This window comes from Talpa occidentalis, unplaced genomic scaffold, assembly GCF_014898055.3.
Source record: "Talpa occidentalis isolate TD23 unplaced genomic scaffold, MPIMG_talOcc4v2.1 talOcc4.6, whole genome shotgun sequence".
NCBI classification, from domain to species: Eukaryota; Metazoa; Chordata; class Mammalia; order Eulipotyphla; family Talpidae; genus Talpa; species Talpa occidentalis.
In genome coordinates, this window is record NW_023604972.1 from 108,463,763 (window position 1) to 108,484,956 (window position 21,194).

General features: G+C 39.4%; 1 pseudogene; it reads right to left on the reverse strand.

The window, feature by feature from the left end:
- Positions 1–1,165: 1,165 nt before the first annotated feature.
- Positions 1,166–3,674, reverse strand: LOC119260436 (elongation factor 1-alpha 1-like; annotated as a pseudogene).
- Between the last annotated feature and the right edge of the window lie 17,520 nt (positions 3,675–21,194).

The window sequence follows — 21,194 nt, forward strand, 5'->3', positions numbered from 1 at the left end:
GTAGAAGGAAGTTCAAATATAAACATTTTTGTTGTCACCAAACTACAGTAGTTCAAGTGATAGTAACTATCACTTCTTTTGTTTCTTAATTCTTTGCTACTAGTCTATATTCTGCTTCTAAAAAACCTAATTAAAATAAAGGCAAACTGAAAAATTTTTAAAAAAGAGACACTATCAAAATACTAGCTTTGTAAAATATTAATATCAGGCAAAATAAGGCCAAATATCACTAGCCAAGATAAAGGAACAATCCATTCAGAAGAAATAACCATAAACTTGAATGTACTGAACAGAATGGGCATAAATATAAAAGGCAAAAAAATTAATTACTTTTTTTAGACACCTACATCAGGGAGAATTTGTTTTACTGCCATCCAGGGACTGAGTAATCAAGGGACCATAGATCAATCAAACTCTGCACCTTCTTAATGATATAGTGATATCCACGCTTGTTTTAATGAGTGCAATGTTCTGTTTCTAACCAGATACAACTTGATAGAAAAATACACACTGACAAACATATATATTAATATGTATGTATGTATGTGTACTTACATATATAGGTAATAAGACAATATAAGAAAAAGAAAAAAACAAAACAAATTGAAAAGATCCACCATAAAATTTCAGGTATCACAGATACAAAGGAATATTCAGAGAATGGATAGTAAAGAGGGAGGACAAGGAAACAAAAAGTCATGATGGAGATTGGAAAGAAGAAAAAGAGAGAAAAGAAGAAGAAAATACAATTCATTTGGGAACTTGCATTATTTAAGTTATATAGTAAATATCAAATAACCACCTTAACCACCTTAAAAATGAGCAAAATTAAAAGATTTTAACTCTAAAATGTCTCTTGATGCCTCCTTTTTTTTCCAGTAAATTTTGTTTTAATGGGTCTGAAATTTTGTGATAGATCTTTGTTCAATTTCTATTGAAAGTCCCTACTTTAAAAACTAATAACTTAAAACTGTCACAGATAAAGAAAATCACCCATAAACACTTATTTTAAAGGTTTCATAATGCATAATTATCAATGAGTCTTTTATTATTCAACTTAAATGGCCAATTGAGTTGAGGTCTTCCATCATTGGAGTGGCAGGTATTGGGGATAACTCAGTTAAACTTCCAAACATTCTGGACAGACTTAGAGACCTTACTAGTTTCAGTTGCTTTCTGGTCCATGAAACAGCAACTCTCTTAGGTCATGAACAGTGAAACAGCCCATGGGAGGATAGTCAAAGAAACTCTCCACATATATGGACTTGCCAGGAGGCATATTAACTCTGGCAGCACTACCAGATTCTTGAAAGGATCCATGTCATTTTCAGTTTTGCTGCTCTAAGAACTAACACAAGGCCAAGCCTAAGACAGAATTTGGGACCATCTTATAGAAGATAAATCAATCTTCTCCTTCAGTTCAGCAAATTTGTGACCAATGTGATTGTATGACAATCCAGTATTGGTGCATATCCAGCACTGATTTGGCCTGGATAGTTGATAATGACCAGACCTGTGAAGCAAGATGCTTCCACTGGTGGGTCATTTTTGCTGTCACCAGCCACATTGCCAAGAAGATCTTTGAGAGGCACATTCTTAACATTCTTAACATAGGAGCCCACATTGTCTCAAAGCTTCATCAAAGTTTCATGGTGCATTTCAACAGACTTAAATTTTGACATTGACTGGAGCAAAGGAGACCATTGTGCTATGTTTAAGAACATTGATCTCACACTCAGCGAAATAAGCCAGAAAGAAAAAGGAAAATACCAAATGGTCTCACTCATAGCAGGAATTTAGAAAACCTAAATAAGGGACCAGGAAAAAGACTAATTATAATAAATAAAAAATCATTATCAACAAGCAACTATAAACCAGAGACACATTATGGGAGGAGGACAGGGAGAAGAGAAGGGATTAGGGTCAAAATAAGGGGGGTGGGAATTGTATGGCGAATATAACCAAAATGAAAATGCATACATACATTGTGCAAAAATGAAAAATGATGTAAGAATTATATAAAATATATTAAAAACAATAAGAACACTGATCTCAACTCAGCCCATAGGGACAATCCCAAAACACAATTTTTCAGATAATCTGGAGGGGCAGGTGCAAGGGCTTGTAATTTGAATGAGTTGTTAAAAGATACAATCCAGAGGTTCAAGCAATGTGGTCCAACTGACATTGCCATCTTTACAGTAACTTTCCATCCCTCAAGCCAAGACATGTTAGCACTTGGCTCTAGTCATGTCACTACTGTTACCAGAAATTGATACAGATGTTACATGTCAGGTATGTATCCAGTATTCCCAATGTAGGTGCTGATTTCCCTAATGATTTTCTTGAATTGCTTCTGGCTATGGAGTAGTTCAGTGGAATCCATCTTGTTAATATTAACAATTACTGTTATTTTTTTACATCGATGTCTTATTTGATTCCCCTATATTCCTGCTATAAGTGAAACCATCCGGTATCTTTCTTTTTCCTTCTGACTTATTTCGCTGAGCATAATTCCTTCTAGCTCCATCCACTTTGCTGCGAATAGTATGAGTTCATCTTTTTTGATTGCTGAATAATATTCCATTGTGTATATATACCATATCTTCCTGATCCAGTCATCTATTTTTGGGCATTTGGGTTGTTTCCAGGTTTTGGAAAAAAAATACCAACAACTAGACTTGTTTCATACCCAGTATGTAAGCAGAAGGGTATGCTCATGTGTCTTCCCATGCTTGAAGACACGAACTTCAAATTCACTAACACCTGCAGCAATAATCAAGACAAGACAGACAGCCTGAAATGTACCTGTATCATGTTTTTCATCAAGTCTCTATCTTAGGGCATCAATGATGATCATGATTCTCTACAAGGTGGTATTGATGGTGATACCATGTTCATTTTCAGATTATCCAAGCCCCAGGCACATTTGAAGGAAATTTTCCCTACCTAAGCAGCCTCTTTTTTAAAATTTTCAATGGTTGTTTTTCCATCTGAAGTTTCTTTTTTAAAAAAAAGTGTTTTAGTTGATTTGTGTTAGGTTATTCCATACAGCAATTTCTTTTATGGAAGGTTTTTGTTTTTTTTTTCTTTAATTCTGAGAACAAAATGAGTTGTATCACAAAAAATTATAAAATCTGATAGTATAAGACAGATTAAGAAAAAGTAGCTACTTCATGAATTCTCAATATCCTTTCAGGCTCTGGAAAAATAATGTCCATTGGAAGACTCTTCACTGAAAAGGAATTGTCTACAAAACTGTATCAAACAAGCTAACATGAGCAGGTTTCTGTTTTCCTAAAGCTATTGTGTAAAGTAGATAATATTGATGAGGCCAAAAGATTAAATTATGTCACGAAAATATAAAATATTTAGAAATAATTAATTTTTTTCTTGTCTATGGGCTTCTTGAAAGGATCCATGTCATTTTCATTCTGCTTCTAAGAACTAACATAGGGCCAAGCATAAAACAGGTACTCAGTACTTTATTGTAGCATGGTATTGAATTAAGAAAGCATTGGTTCATTTAACTGAATCTGAAATGAAAAGGGAGCACTAGAAAAGCCACTGTATGGGGAAAATGATATCTGTGGTTGGTTTTTACCAGCAGGCATCCACTCAGTTTCTCCTGGCAATGATCCCCTGATTCTAATTCTCCCTCCATCAAAGCACATGAGCTATAGGATGAATGTGTGGCACAGAATTTAGCAGCATGCCACATATCTTGGTCATAGTGATTGGCCCATTGATAAGCACCTGACTCAAAGAGAGACAAAGAAACACTTCTAGAAATCCTAGAACAAAGTTTCTCCCTCTTTTGCATAGGATGTGAAAATCAGACCACAAAAGATTAACAGCTGTTGCAGATCACCAGGGAGAACCCTGCTGGGGTCAAAGTCAATCAAGGGACTGTAGGGAATAAAAGAAAGAGAAACTCTTGCTACAATGGTATTGGCTGAAACTGTATCCAGTCTGACTGTAGACCTGCCAGTCAATGTTATTTTAAAACATAGTTTTCAGCAAAGAAAAGAGAACTATAGAGATTTCTCTCCAAATCACATGAAGTTTGAATAGCTATCATAAAATAAGGCAAGAGATAAAAAGTAATGGTGAGGATGTAGTGAAAGGAAATCCTTTTTCCTCAAGAAATTTAAAATATAACTCCCATATGATCAACAATCCCACTTACAAAGTAATTGAAATCAGGATTTTTAAACAATATATCCCATGTTCATGGCAACATACTCATAGTAGCCAAGCTAGGGAAGCAAACATGGGTGTTCATTGACAGATGAATGAATAAGGATGATTATATATAAATATATATATATATACACACACACATTCATACATATACACACACATATACATATATGTGTGTGTGTGTGTGTGTATATAATGGAATATGATTAAGCATGAGAAATAATGAACTCCTGCCTGCATTTGCAACAACCTGGATAAGGCTTTAGTACATTGTGCTAGATAAACTAAGTCAGACAGAGAAATACAAATACTGTAGAATATCACTTATATGGGAAACCTAAAAGAGTCAAACTCAAAGAAACAGAGAAAAGAATGGTGATTACCAGAGGTTGTGGGGGAAAGATACTGGTCAAAATGTACAAACTTCCACGGTAAAATCAACAAGTTGGAGAGCTAGTGCGCAAGATGGTGATTGTTAATATTGTATCATACACTTGAATGTTGGTAAGAAAATAGATCTTAAATGTCCTTATCATAAAATAATGATGTGACCGGGGAAATGGTAACTAACACCATGGTGGTAATTAGTTTACAGTTTATAAATATATCAAATCAACCTGCCATATACCTTAAATTTATAAAATGTTATGTGTCAAATTTCTCTCAAAGCCAGAGGAGGGAAATGTATAATAACCTGTGGAATGGAACCTTTGGTGAATGAATACTTCCAGAAAGTTGATTTATTTTTGTAAGCTGACTTCCTTATTTTATCATGCCCAACCTCTTATATTTTAATTTTCTTTGGAAGAATTCGTCCCAAAATAAATCACTATTTGCCTGACTCTTCAAACAAATAATATTAGTGACCCAATCCAACCATTAGAAAGCTGCCCGGAGGTTCCTCAATCTACTAAAAATGGACCTACCATGCGATCTGGCAATTCCACTACTAGGGATCTACCCAAACGACACAAAAACAGTGAATCAAAAGAGCACCTGTACGTCTATGTTTATTGCAGCACTATTTACAATAGGTAAAACCTGGAAACAACCCAAATGCCCAAAAATAGATGACTGGATCAAGAAGATATGGTATATATACACAATGGAATATTATTCAGCAATTAAAAAAGATAAACTCATGCTATTTGCAGCAACATGGATGGAGCTAGAAGGAATTATGCTCAGTGAAATAAGCCAGAAGGAAAAAGAAAAATATTGGATGGTTTCACTTATAAAAGGAATATAGGGGAACCAAATAGGACATCAGTGTAAAAAAAATAATAATTACAGTACAAACCACAACAAAGCAAAAACAGACAATTGTAAACCAGACATACTGCAGGGGAGGAGGAGGGAGAGGGTGAGAGAGAGGGATTGAGGAGCACAGGGGACTGCGGTGTTGGTGCACGGGTGCCTTGGGGAAGGAAATTCAATGGGGACTCAATAGGAGGGGGTAGGGGGAAGCAAATATTGTCTAAAAATGTGAAAAAATTGATAAATGTTAAAATAAATAAAATATTAGTGACCCAAGTTCATCATTAAATATAACAATTATTAAAGTTTTAAATAGTGGTATATGCTTTACATTAATAGTTTCATTACTGAGAATTTATCTTTTTAACATAATAGGGATACACAAGGAGCTGCTACAAGGATATCAATATAAAATTGGTTTCATAAATGACTGTACACTATGTACTCAAAAGCCATTAAAATGGTATAGATAAATGATAACAAAATAAGCAATGTTTACAATTTTTTATGAAATGAAAACCTACAATGAACATGTCACACTTTTACAAAGGGAAAAATATAAATCTTACTATGAAAGTATACTATGAAAGCATACAATATTGTAATATTGTACGATGGTCACCTTAAAACTTGCTGATGAGAACAGAGTTGTTTGTTCAAATAAAAAAAAGTTCCTAAGCAATGCTATTGTATTGCAAATTTGAAAAATTGCTAAGGATGGATGGTAGCAGACAATATGATAATCAATTCACATTACATACAGATGTCAAAGCATAAGATTATACACCTGCAGTTAATTTAATGTTGTATATTAATTATTCTTCAATAAAAATGAAATCAGGTGTTAGGAGTTGGCGCCTCAACTCCGTCCAGGGTTCCCAAAGACTACACGGAGCCAGAGATGCAAAAGCAAAAAGGCTTTATTGCTAGCTTAAGCTAGGGTCCGACTCTGCCTGGTGTACTGACACAGAAGTCTCATCAGGTTGAGAGAAGGACCCCTTTAAGGGTGACAAGCTGTTTTTTATACTCTGTTACAGCAGAAAAAGGGGACCTTTCATATAAGAAAATGGGGACCTTTCACAACGCGGACCAAGTTTGATCTGATTATGTACCTCTTTGGCAACCTTTAAGTTTTGTTCATCCTTGCCTTGTGGTTCTGTTAGGGGGAAAAGGCGGTCCCAAAGCAAATTCCATACAGGCTTTGTGGACTCCACCCCCACCCCAGGTCAAAGCCAAAGACACTGGGAACTCCAAATCCCATCACCACCAAAGGGAAGGTGGCTGGGACCTGAGGGTGGGGTTAAGCAGCCAGGTGGATACAAAAGGCAGACACGTGGGCTTTGGGGGCTCTCTCTCCATTTTGGGCTCTGGGCCAGCGCGGAGCCTCCGGCCAGCTCTGGGAGTGACTTTGGGTTTCCAGGTCGTCGGATCGGGTAGGACGCATTAAAGACTTTATTTCCCTATTTTCTCCCTGAGTTGTACATTTCCTTATTTCCTTTCCTCTTGTAAATAAACCTTTTATTAACCCTTTTGTGTGTGTCTGTAGTAGAGTATTCATAAGTCCCTTTAAAGCGCGCGGGTGAGGACCCACAGCCAGGAACCCGTTTAATATCGGGGTTGCTCTATAACAGCTTGGCGCCCAAACGTGATTTGCAAGTTTCACCCGTGGCTGACCAGCCCAAAGTAATTTTTCTTGCGTTGGTCACCATAAAAGCGCATTAGGTCTGCAGGACTCGCAGTGAAACTCTTTGTTTCACGTCTTGAAAAGTTTTTTTTTCTCCGCGCATACGGCTGTTGTGGGTGTGGTTTTGACCCAAACGTGGCCTCAACCATAAACTTCAGCAGTTTGATCCCTAACTTGAGTTCCTTCAGTTTTTTTCCGGCCTTGAATTTAAGTACCCTGCAACGAACAGCTGTGCTCTTCAAAACGGTCATTTTCCTTAAAATGGCTGCTGTCTTGCTATGCTTAGTCCTTTAACATCTTACACAGGAAATTTACCTTTTCAAGTCTAGTGCCTGACTTCAAAATATTTCTGCCTTTCTGGATTGTTGTAAGGCCTCCTGTGCTATCTTCCCAATATTGACAGCGCACCTGTCCTTAGAAGCCCCTTGCATTTTTAATCTCTTCGTTATAACACTAAATAGGATGTCAGAGGTTACTGAAACCAGTGACCTTAGGAATGCTCAAATCACTTCATTTACAACGGCCAAATGCCATCCAACTGAAATTTGCACCCTTCTAAGTACAACTTAATTCTTCCACTGGCTGGCTGCTGCCCTGTTCAGTTTTGTGAATTTCCCTTGCGATACTCACCATTTGCTCTTAGTGATAGCCCCTCAGGTCATTCAATTCTAAAGTCTTTTCCAATTACAGTTCCTGGCATATTTAAAAAACAAGTACCGTGGTACCCAAAGTCTTCTCTTTTCCTTCATTTTTCATTTATTATTTGGTACTTACTTTTTGCTGACACTGCTCTAAAAGTCGAGAATATAGTGATGAATAAGACAAATTAAGATCCCTGTTCCTTATCCAACTAAAGTAGAAGATAATAAACAAGAAAATAAATAAGTAAACAAGATAATTACCGATCACAGTAGGTATAGGGAAAAACCAAAGTAGACTTTCTTCTAAAAATGTACTAGGAGAGAATGAAAATACAGAAAGTTACTGATACAGGGCAGCAAGGGGCACTAAAATTGGCCAAGGGCACTGGTCACTATCTGAGTTCTTCACCCACACGCACAATCACAAGACTACTCAGGTTCAGAGAACAACAACAATGGAATTTATTTAACAAGCCAGGGAAAAAGAAAGATTTATGGAGGCCAAAAATGGCTGTTTATCTCACCCAAAGTAATGTCTAGTGTTTTCAAGTCCTAAACACAAATCCCCCAAGATGGTGTTTTCCTGCCACTGAGGCCCTGGAGCACGCAGCAGCTGGAATCCAACTCACAAAGACAGCAGAAGACAACAGGAGATACTCACCAGAGTTGCAAAGATGCCCCAGCACAGCACCAGACAACTGAAACTCAAAGCAGCAGCTGCAGTGGCCGAACGGCCTGACAAACAGCCACGCTCATCACGCAGCTCAGTGAAGCGCCTGGCTCTGGGTCTTTGCCTTCCCTTCCAGGCTGTAACAGCAATAAAGCTGAACAGTTTCAGTCACTCAGCTACTTGCAAAGCCTCTGAACTTTTCCTCTCTAGGAGGGTTGGCTACTAGAAACTTTTCCACGTTCTTCAGAGGCCCACAACAGCCTTCTGGAAGACAGGAATGGTGGGGGCAGAAATCCCTGGAATCGCTGAAGACCTGAAAACACTGAAATCCCAAACACCGAAAATCCTGGGGGCTATACTGCTTCTGCAGTCCCTTATATTTCTTATCAGAGTCCCCACCCCCACCCATACTTTGTTCACATTTTCCCTGGGGCTATCCATTCTCACCAGAACCCCCTCAAGGGGGCACCACCCATAAACAGTCTTTGGCTTCAACCACGGGTTACATTACCATATCTGAGTAGACAGGAGAGTTGTAGCTCTGCCCTTAGGAAAAGCCAAGAGGAAAACGCACTTTAGGCAGAAAGAACAGCACATAAAATCATTCCCAGATGATCACTAAATGATCGAGGAACTTAAAGGAGGCAACTGAGAATGCAGAGTGAGATATGGGAGGGGCAGTGATATAAAGGAGTGGGAGAGGTTTGTAGCACCAGATCATGCAGGAATTTGGTAAAAAGGCTTAGATCTCTTTCCAAATGCAATGGCAAGTGACAGGCACCAGACTGATAAAATCTGATTTGTATTTTAAAAGATTGTTCAGGCTGCTTGAATGTTACAAATTCCTGTATTTCTCACAGGAATGATTTGCATTGTTTCTCTTGGTCCTACCCCTCAAAACATGCTCTTGTTTTTTTTACATTCTTCTCCAGAAGAGTCCAGACTGAAGGGAGTGATTTGAGTTTCATCTGATTATTTAAAGTGAAATGATCACCACTTTTACCTGGGATGTTCTTCTATGAATGCAGTTAAAGATTAAATTAATATTCCAGGGCCTCCCCTGGTGGCACAGCATTTGAGCGCTGGGCTGCGAAGCTGCCCGCAGCCTCTGCAGCACCGGTTCGATCCCCGGCCGCCAGCGAGGGTCCCACATGGCACAGCAGACCTCTCCTGCCGCCCGCTGCTCCCCTCAGCAGTATATTTCGTCAGTCTGCCTGGTCTGCTCCCCGCTCTGGCTTTGGTGAATTCTCTCACCTTCCCAAGCTTCTGACTATACCCAGTGCTTGTATAAATAAATAAATTAAAAAAAAAATTTTAAATATTCCAGAAGGTTGAAAGCCATGTGATTAAGCTTGCAAGAAACAAAAGTAAATAAAGTCTGCTTGAGGGTTTAATGTGGTCATTCTCAACCCCATTGTCCATTAGAACTCCCCAGGAAGATTTAAGGAAAAAAAAAAAATCCCCGGTGTCCAGAAAATACCCCAGACACAATTTAATAAGAATCTCTGGAGGTGTGCTTTTGTTGGGGTTTTGTAGAGTGCAGGGTCCTTGGGTTCACTCTGGGAAAGGTTTCACCAGAGCACCCATTTCACACGGCGAGTTTCCCAGGCGAGTTTCTCCATGAGACAGAGATGTTAGTCATACTTAAAGAACAGGTTTATTAGGGAAAGGAAAAGGCACAGGTTTTGCTAAGAGAGACCTACATGTTTGCAGGCGGGGGACCTTGAGGAGAGCGGCCTCCACTGAGGGAGGTCAGTGAAGAGAAGTCCTGGCATGGTAGCTGTCACCGGCAGGCAGGAAGCTGCTGCCCTGCAGAGGGAGAGAGTTGGTGAAAAGGAGCTACATAGTCCCAGGTGGGCAGTGGGAGTGCAGCCCCGAACCTGTACAGAGACTGCACTAATTAGTCCTCTTCTGTTTGGGAGGGGTCACTCCTCCGTGGAGTGGCCCGTTTGTTGCTGATTTGGGATAACTAAGTGTAGGGAGCAGGAATGGACACTGAGCAGGTCTTCTAGGATCCAGCAGACCAGGTAAAGGAGTAGTCAGAGTCCTCAGGGGTTTTGCAGGTCTTTTATTGGGGTTCACCAGGCATATGGCAGGCAGGGGTGCTGGGGGGCCAGGAGGCTGGTAGGCCTCCCAGTCCACAGCAGGTCTTCACTCTGTCTGGCCTCTCCGGCGTTCTCTGGTGGTTCTGCTTCTCTGCGTCTGCATCTCTCAGCTTCTCTTTTGGCTTCTCTTTCGGCTTGCTTCTGCTGGCGTCCCCGTGACACTGCCCTTAAAAGCACAGTCTTAGCCCAGGTGAATCCCATCTACCTATGCCCACAACCTATTCCAGGTGCCCGCCATCAGGCATGCATTCAGGACTGCAAGGATCCATCATCTCTCCTGATGGCGGGAGGGCAGAAAAGCCTGACATTTTTCCTTACCTACAGTCCACCCCCTCAGGGGTTTCTGCCATATAGTCTTCATATATACAATTTTCTTAGCAAGCATAAACAATGCAGCCATGGCCCACAAAAGCAAATACATCACAAAATAACAACAAAATACAACAGAACACAAATAAGTCCAGGCAGGGCCCCAACCTAGGGGCAAAAGACAATTATTGGTACCAGCAGATGAGCCACCAAATCTGCTGCCAAAGGCACTGCTCATATGAGAGAGGGGAATCACTGACAGCGTCTACTATAACACACCAGGAACCGTCAAGCTTCCTGACCTTCTCTGGCTATAGTCTCGGCTACAAGCCACACACAGCATCCACCCCCAGGATGCACTGGCTCTGGGATTGGAGATTCTATACTGTTGGGGGTAATCGCCAACCCTCAGGGCTTCTGTCTGCAGTCGCTCCAACACTCGGCCTTCATGGCCACCAATGCGACTCACAGACCCCTGCACTCAGGCCCACCCACTGCACAAGCACTTGGGTCGGGGATCCAAACTCTACATTCGGCTTGGGCTCCACCCCAAGCCACGTTCCCCACCCGTCCCCCAAGGACGGGTTCCTCAGCTCCTCACCCTCTCTCGACAATGAGCAGGGCATCACCCACAGGTGATTTTACGAGACTCACTGGTCTTCAGCATACTCAGGCTGCTTAACAGCCGCTCAGGATTTCTCAATTTAGCATCAGCACCAGCTTTTGCCTTCTTAGTTGGCTTTTCTCCTCTGCCTGGCTGCTGGGCATACACAGGCTGCTTTTGGCCACTGAGGCCCACTGGCCACCCCCAGATTCCCATCTCCTGGGGTTTACAAACGAAACTGTTCCACCCTCAGGGTCCCTAAACATATCAACCTGCAAGGTCCTCCGCCTTCTGGTGGGATTGTCAGCCCAACTCCAATAGTCCAAGTCCATCAGTCCAAGTCTATTAGTCCAAGTCCATTGGCCTCTCCCTGCATCAGCACTGGTGAGCTCCGAATCATGGTCCTCTCTTCGCAACAATTCTTGCTGCCTCAGGGGTAATTGGCTGGTCCTCTCGGGCATCTCCTCCTCCAGGTGTGGTCTTATTCTGTAGCTCCTGGACCTTATCCACCCTCTGTGCCATCACAGTGCTATCACAGGCTCACAGTCCTATCACAGGCTCACACAGTCTGTTACTCCTTAGTCCCTCCAGGTCTTCTGAGGGCTCCATACCCATCTGCATGGATCATCTTGCTGACTTATGCCATATGTAAGGGCAGGAATGGCCACTGAGCAGGTCTTCTAGGATCCAGCAGACCGGGTAAAGGAGGAGTCAGAGTCCTCAGGGGTTTTGCAGGTCTTTTATTGGGGTTCACCAGGCATATGGCAGGCAGAGATGCTGGGGGGCCGGGAGGCTGGCAGGCCTCCCAGCCCCCAGCAGGTCTTCACTCTGTCTGGGCTCTCCGGCGTTCTCTGGTGGTTCTGCTTCTCTGCGTCTGCATCTCTCAGCTTCTCTTTTGGCTTCTCTTTTGGCTTGCTTCTTCTGCTGGCGTCCCCGTGACACCGCCCTTAAAAGTGTTAGGGGGAAATGATGTCCTGAGTTAATCCCATTGTAGGGTAAAGAAAATGTCAGGCTTTTCTGCCCTTCCGCCATCAGGATAGATGATGGATCCTTGTCCTGAATGCATGCCTGATGGCGGGCACCTGGAATAGGGTGTGGGCATAGGTAGATGGGATTCAGCTGAGCTGAGACTGTGCTTTTAAGGGCGGCGTCACGGGGGGACGCCAGCAGCAGGAGCAGCCCCAGCCAGCAGCAGCAGAACCTGAAGGAGAAGCCGAAGCAGAAGCAGAGAACGCCAGAGAGCCCAGATAGAGTGAAGACTTGCTGGGGGCTGGGAGCCTGCCAGCCTCCCAGCCCCCCGGCCAGCACCCCTGCCTGCCATATGCCTGGTGAACCCCAAATAAACCTGCAAAACTACTGAGGACTCTGACTCCTCCTTTACCCGGTCTGCATGGGATCAGAAAACCTGCACTGTGCCCAGTCCTGCCCCTACACCCATACAGGGTGAGGACCCACAGTCAGGCACCCCGTTTTGTATCGGGGTTGCTCTACAACAAAAGCACAGTCTTAGCCCAGGTGAATCCCATCTACATCTGCCCACACCCTATTCCAGGTGCCCGCCATCAGGCATGCATTCAGGACTGCAAGAATCCATCATCTCTCTTGACGGTGAGAGGGCAAAAAAGCCTGACATTTTTCCTTACCCTACACTAGGCAAAACCAGGAAGGGGCCAGAGATCCCAGGGTGGGCCCAATCTCTATATCTTTACCCTCAGGTCTGTGCTCCACTCCCTGGAGCATCTGATCCTGCTTGGGTCTCATGCCTTGTGATAAGGCACTGGTGCCTGAGGGTCATGACCTCTACAGCTGGATTAATGGTCACGTTATTCCCCTTGACCCCCACCTCCTTGTGAGTCAGGTTCTGGTCTTGGGACACCTCCTTTCCAGTCTTTCTATTCTTGTCCTCCATCACTTTCATCATGGCTGAATTTCACCAAAGCTAAATACCTTGACAGAATGGCCAGCTCTGTATTTCCCAAACTTTAATGTGCAGTGAAATCATGTTAGGAGCTTGCTAAAATGCATATTCTGGTTACATGAGTCTAGGGTAGAGCCCAGGAATCTGAATTTCTTAGTAGCATTCAGGTGATGCTTTTGCTGCAGGTTTAAGAATCACACTTTAATTAGCAAGGGCTAGCCCCAAAGTTGTGAGAGATGCATCAGAATAACTTGGAGTATTTGTTAAAACAGGTTGCTGGACTCCACCCTCAGAGATCCTGATTCAGTAGGTCCAAGGTTTAGCCTAAAAATTTGCACTTCTAACAAGTTTTCAGGTGATTCTGATGCTGCTGATTGAAGTGCCACCACACCTGGAAATCACTGGGCTAGCCAATGAGGAAGAAACTACACACTTTGCTGTTTAGCACAGACTTTGTAATTTTGATTTTCATCACCCAGAAAACTTGATCTTTTTGTTCTCCCATGAATTCCATCTAAGCACACCCTTATGAATATTCTCTTCAGGAAAAAAAAAAGCTAGCTAAAATGCATTTATTTCAGGGAAGAGAGGATCGTGACAATGAGAGGTCAGCAAATGTGTTTTGGTTAGGGAGAAATTAATCTGTAACACTGAAGCTAGACCTCATATATTTTATCATTTAGAGAAGTTTATGCTAAATTTTGAATGATGTCTTTCTCAGAAAATTAGCCACAGCATGCAACTAGTTTCCCTACTTAGAATAATCTTTAATGTTCTGAATCCTTTTGTTTGCACTGTATATTGATCTATCCACTTTCTTGTTTGCTTTGTTGCAAGGCAACTTTGAGTCTCTTTCCTGTGAACATGCTGCATAATGCAAATTAATCAAAGTTCATGCTGATATAGTGTGAAGAGTTGAGTATCATACATAGAAAATAAAGGGAATTGCTCTTCCAAGATCAAGAGTTTCTCAGGAAGCATTTTTCTGAATGATATCTTTCCTTCAGGCTCATGAGCACACTAAAAAGTTGACACATATATTATACTTTATCTGTTATATATTTCTGATGTGACATCAGTCATTTCCTTTTCTGTGTCTCATTTGAGATCTGATTATTTAAATCATTTCATTAATAAAATGTCTTTAAAATAATAAACCAGGAAGTCTCTATTTTCCCTATATGTTTATTTAATAATTCTTTTTGTTGATGCCCAGAAACTACAAAATAATATATTTAAATGTCTATAATATAGTTAGCTGTCTATAATATAGTTAACTGTCTATAATGTAGTTATAAAAAAACTAATAATTTTAGCACATTTTGTGAAGCTGTTAAGAATATATTACACTGGTGATATAACAAAAAAGTTTTTCTTAACCCTTAAACAATTATGGCACATTTCACCTCAAAAATTGCATAAATTCTTATAGTTCTAAATCATTATATAAAAATTCAAACTGCATATTTATCAAACCAAAAATGGGAGGGTAGATGACTGGAAAGTTCCAAGTGTTTCATCAATTACCTGTTATTCTCAGAACAAAGACAGCAATAAAAAGCACATAACAGAGTACTTTCTCCCATTCAATTTAGAATGTCATTTTAGTTTATTTTTTAACCCTGATGATTAGAAACATCCTCTGAAGGATAAAAAAGAAATTAAAAAGTTCCCTCAAGCTGCATTTTATTGAGTTATTTTTAAGAAAATAGAAGAGAATGATTGACGTGAGGACTTACTCATAATAAATCTATCCTGGCACAAACCCAAACAGAAATTACAAGTTTCACATTGGAAAATGGAAGTTGATTGACATCTTGCTTGACTTCAGCTTGACAGTTTAAGAAAATCAGTGAGTTAACATGGAGTGCCTTGCACAGAAGTACGACAGAAAAGCCAAAGGATATACCAACACCTAGATTCCTGGTGATACATGTTAGAAAAGTAAGTTTGGGGCAGTGAATTCAATGATATGGCTAAATTTTGAATTTCCTCTTTCTCATAGATTTTAGCAACACCATGCAACCATCTTTGTGATTACTTCATTGACTCATGTCCTGGATGACCTACTATTCACCAGCTCCCAAGATCCATGACTGGGACTGCATTATGAGTATTGTAGGTGCACAGAGCCTGACTTTTTTTAAGTGAGCTAGAAATTATGGGCAACCCTTGGTGGCAATTAGAATTTTGTCAGCTTGGAAGGCAAAATGACAGAATGCATCTATAGTGCAATGCTCAATGTAGGTATTATTATGTTAAGCCAATAATATATAGTGGAGGGCCTCCCTGCTGGCACAAGGGGTTAGGCATAGCACTATGAAGCAATCCACAGCTTCTGCAGCACAAATTCCATCCCCAGCCAGCCAGGGAGCTACCCACATGGCGCAGCAGACCTCTCCTGACTTGCCTGCTGCTTTCCTCAGCAGTGTGTTTCAGTCAGTCTGCCTGTTCTGTTCCCCACTCTGTCTCTGGTAGATCCTCTCACCCCCCGTACCTCTGGCCTGTACCCCAGCTCTTGTATACATAAATAAATAAATTTTAAAAAAAAAAAAAAGAATATTCAGTGGATCAAGATGTGAGAATACTACTCAGCAATCAAAAATGATAAACTCATGATGTTTGAGCCAACATAAATGGAGCTAGAAGGATTATGCAAAGTGAAATAAGTCAAAGAAAAAGGTATATATTGGATAGTTTCATTTATATGCTGAATATAGAGAAACAAAGCAAAGGCCCACTAAAAAGACAAAACTTACACGTGGACAATAGATCTGAGGCATACAGCAGGAAAGGGAGGAGGAAAGGGGTCAAAACAGGGGAGAAAGGGGTACAGGGTCTGTGGTGATGGATCACGGGTGCTGTGGTGGTGGGAGGACTACGCGGACTACACCTGAGAAGAGAAATCAAGTACTGTCCAAAAGTTAACAATGTAAGAAATGAAATATGTAAAAAAAAAAAAAAAGACCATTCAGGGTCTTTTGAGGGTCCTTCAATGGGAGGCCTCTAAGTTTCTAATGAATTTCACAAGCAGAATTATCTTGTGGAAATACTCTAGCCTACTTCACAACTTAGCTTATGCCATTTCCTTATTATTTCTTTACTTAAGGCTGTGTGACTATGGTAACAGTGGGTGTTAGCCAAGATGTCAGGCTCACAGTAATACTAGTGGTTCCTACCACTTCAAAGCCTGCGAAGAGAACTAAAGGTAATGATGTAGAAAAAGTCCAAAAGATTCATAATGAGAAATAATCCAGGTCATCAGTTCAAAGCTTCATCACTCCCTTCATTATTACTTTAAATAGATAGCTGGTCTTGTTATATTCATTTATTCATCTTGAGTCAGTCACTTAGTATTTTGACCAAATATTCAACTAATATGTAGTGAACTACCTACTATGTGCTGACACATAGTAGGCACTCTCCCAGGCACACTGGAATTTATCAGTTAAAGAGAGGAGTTAGGAACTAAAATATACATTAATGAATAAAATATAAAAATCCTTCTCCCTTGTGGGGGTGGGGAGACAATAAACATTAACATGTATATATTCTAAAGAATATTAAAATATGTAAAGGCCTGGGAGATATAGAATATATAGAGATTAGAGAACTGAAATGTATGTGCAGTTTTTCAGTTGTATAGAACCTTTTTAATTTGAAGTAATCAAAGTTGTTTAATTTTGTTTATAATTCCCTTACCATAGGGGTTGAGTCACCATATATACCTTTATTATTGATAGTGTGGAGCTTATCGCCAATGTTTTCTTCCATGTATTTTATTGTTGCAGTCTTACATATAAATCATTAATCTGTTTGGAATTTGTTTTTCTGTATGGTTAGCAGGTAATCAGGTTCTTTCTTTATATGTGGCTTTCTAATTTTCCCAGCACCATTTATTATCAAGACTTTTTAAAATCCATTTTATGGTCATGAATGTTTTATTATAGATTAGGTGTTGGTATATATATGGTTTTGTGTAGTCCCATATAAATTTCAATAATTTTTGTTCAATTTCTTTGAAAAATACTGCTGGGATTTTGATGGGAATAGTGTTAAATTTATATATCATTTTAGGCAAGAGAGTCATTTTGATTATATTGATTTTCCCCAGCCATGAGATATCCTTTCATTTCCTTATGTTGCCATCTAAGTGCTTTAATAATAATACCTTGTAGTTAGTACTGGATAGGGTTTTTTTTTAACCTCTTTTATTTATTAGGTTAATTTTTTTAAGCAATTTTAAATTATTTCTTAATTTCTTTTGCTTCTTGTTTGTTTTGTGTATAAAAACACTATAGATTTGTTTGTTGATTTTATGGCCTGCCACTTTACTGTATTCATTTATTTTTCTGATAACTTTTTAGGATCTTCTACGTAAAATATATTATCTGCAAATATGATAGTTTTACTTCTTCTGTTCCATTTGGATTGCCTTTATTTCCTGTGTTTGTCTGATAGCTCTGGACAAAACATCTAGGTACTAAGTTAAAAAGAAGTGGTGACAATGGGTATCCTTATATTATACCGAATCTTATGGGGAAAGCTTTCAATTTTTCACCATTGAGTATTATGCTAGCTGCTGGCTTGTGATATATAGTCTTTATTATACTAAGTTAGTTTCCTTCTATCCTCATCTTGAGAATAGAGTTTTTACCATAAATGGGTGCTGGATCTTATCAAGTGCTTTTTGTGCATCAATTGATAGTATCATATGATTTTCATCTTTACTTTTTGTTTATATATATAGTATTATATTAATTGAGCAACATATAGTAAGCCATCTTTGCATCCCTAGGATGGATCCCACTTGATCATAGTATATGATCCTTGTGAAATACTGCGTAATTAAATTTACTTGTATTTTGCTGAAAATTTTAGCATTGATGTTCATCACAGCTATTATCTATAATTTTTTTCTTGTGTTGTCTTTGGTTTTTATATCAAAGTACTGTTGCCATTATAAAATGTATTAGGAAGATTCCCTCTCCTTGTATGTTTAAAAACAATTGGAGGGTCTCCCCAGTGGCGTAGCAGTTGAGCGCTGGGTTGCGAGGCTGCCCGGGGCCTCTGCAGCGCCAGTTTGATCCCTGGCTGCTCCCCGGCCTCCGGAGGAGGGTCCCACATGGCGAGCAGACCTCTCCTGCCGCCTGCTGCTCCCCTTAGCAGTGTACTTCGGTCCTTCTGCCTGCTCTGCTCCCCACTCTGGCTCTGGTGAATTCTCTCACCCTCCTGTGCTTCTGACTGTACTCAGTGCTTGTATAAATAAATAAATAAATAAATCTTTAAAAAATAAAAATAAAAAATAAAAACAATTGGAGCAAAGAGAATATTAGTATTCGTTTGATAAAATTCATTTATAAAGACATCTGGTCCTGGGCTTTTATTTTTCAGAAGAATTTTTTTTTTATTATTTCAATTTCCATGTTTGTGATCAGTTTCTTCAATTCATCTGTTTCATCCTCGACTAGTTTTTGTAGATTATGTTGATCTAGAAATGTATCCATTACTTCAAAGTTATCAAATTTATTGACATGATTGTTACAGTAATCTCTTATGATCTTTGTATTTCTGTGCTATCAGTAATTTCTCCTCTTTCATTTGTGATTGTGCTTATTTTTTCTCATTTTTTTTTAATTTTCTTAGCCTATCTAGAGGTTTATCTATTTTTTTCTTCTCAAAGAACAAGCTCTTATTTTCATTGATTTTTTTTACATAGTTTTTTAAAATCTCTATTTCATTTCTTTCCACTCATATTTTTATTATTTCCTTCCTTCTATTAACTTTGGGTGTTATTTGTTCCTCTTTTTTGTGTTGCATTAGATATAATATTGGTTTTTCATTTGGAAATTTTCTTGCTTTTAATATGGGCCTGTATTGCAATTAGCTTTCCCCTTTAGACCACTTTTGCTGCATCCCATTGAATCTGGTAACTTGTATCATCATTTTAATTCATCTCAGGTATTTTTTAATTTCTACTTTGATCTCCTTTTTTATCCAGTTGCTGTTAAAAAGCATGTTGTTTAATCTCCATGACTCAGTTTTCCCCATACTTTTCATATAGTTGATTTCTAGTTTTAAGGTGTTATGGTCAGAGATGGTGCTAGATAAAATTTTAATCATTTTGGTTTTATTGACAATTGAATTATGTTCCAAGATATGGTCCATTCTTGAAAATGTTCCATGTGCGCTTGGAAAAAAGTATATGGAGCAGTTTTTTTGGTTAAATGTTCTGTAGATATGTTAGACACGTTTGGTCTAGCTTCTCATTTAAAGCAGTTGTTTCCCAGTCTCCCTGGTGACGCAAGGGGTTAAGACGCTACCTATGAAGCTGTCTACAGCCTCTGCAGCACGAGTTCAATCCCCCAGCCAGCCAGGGAGCAACCCACATGGTACAGCTGACCTCTCCTGCCTCACCCGCTGCTCCCCTCAGCAGTGCACTTCGGTCAGCCTGTTCTGTTTCCCACTCTGTCTCTGGTGAATCCTCTCACCCCCAACACCCCTAGCCTCTGGCCTGTACCCAGCTTTTGTATGCATTAATAAATCTTTAAAAAAAAAAAAAAGAAAGAAAGAAAGAAAGCAATTGTTTCCTTGCCTTGTTGATCCGCCCATTATTCTAAGTGGGGTATTAGGGTTCCCTAGTATTATTGTGCTGTTATCAGTATCACTCTGCCTGCCAACCTTTAACTCTTTCTTGGTAAGGTGAGTTTAACATAGACAACAGAAGGTTGGACTTTATTTTTAATTCCATTCACTCTCTCTACATCTTTTGACTGTTGAGTTCAGGCCATTTATGATTAAGGTGATAATTGAGATATTGGTGCTTGTTGCCATTTTGTGATGTTTTTGTTTTGGTTTACTAGTCTTTGTTTTTTGGTTTTGTTTTTTTTTTTTTTTTTTGGCGTGAGCTTGCTATTATGTTTTGTTTAAGTTCCATTTCCATTCTCTTATTTATTACTTCTGTATATATTTTTTAAGGGTTCTACTGAGGTTTGCATTTGATGGGCTATTTGTGTGACCAGTTGGACAGTCTGATGGGCCATATTATTACATTCATCCTCTCTCCTCTATGTGAAGTAACTTAGGTGTCTGTTACCTTCATATCTATCGTTCTTTTTCTTTATAATAACCCTCTTAGGATTACTTTCATTTGCACTGTGGGGATGATAAAGTCTTTTAGTTTTTGCTTTTCAGTGGAACTCCTCACTCTTCCTTCTATATTGATTGTTAATCTTGGTGGGTAAGACCTCTATGCTGGAAATTTTTTTCTTTAAATATTCCAAATATCTCCTTCTGGTCCCTTTGTGCTTGTAATGTTTCTGCTGAATATTTCCCAACAGTCTGATTAATGATCCATTACAGTTTATCCTTTTTTTCTATTGATATTTTTAATATTCTGCACTGTTATTTCTTGACAGTTTTATTATTATGTGTCTTGGTGTCTGTCTGTCTGGTGTTATTTTGTTTGGAACTCTTTTGACCTCTTGGTGTACAACTTCTGTTCATTTCCCAAACTGAGGGTTGTTTTCAGTGATTATTTCTTTGACTAGGTTTTCCATACCTTTCTCTCTCTCTTCTCCTTCTGGGATCCCCATGTCACAGATGTTAATTTTGTTTGTGTTTTTCCAGAGAATTCTTACACTATTTTCGCTTTTTTATTCTTTTTCCTCTCCCACTTTCTATTCTATATTCTCAAACATTGTGTTTCAGCTTAACAATTCTTTTTTTTTAAGGTTTATTCATTAATCCTTTTCATTACTTCTATTTGTCTGGTTTTTCAGGCCCTCAATTATGTTTTTAAAA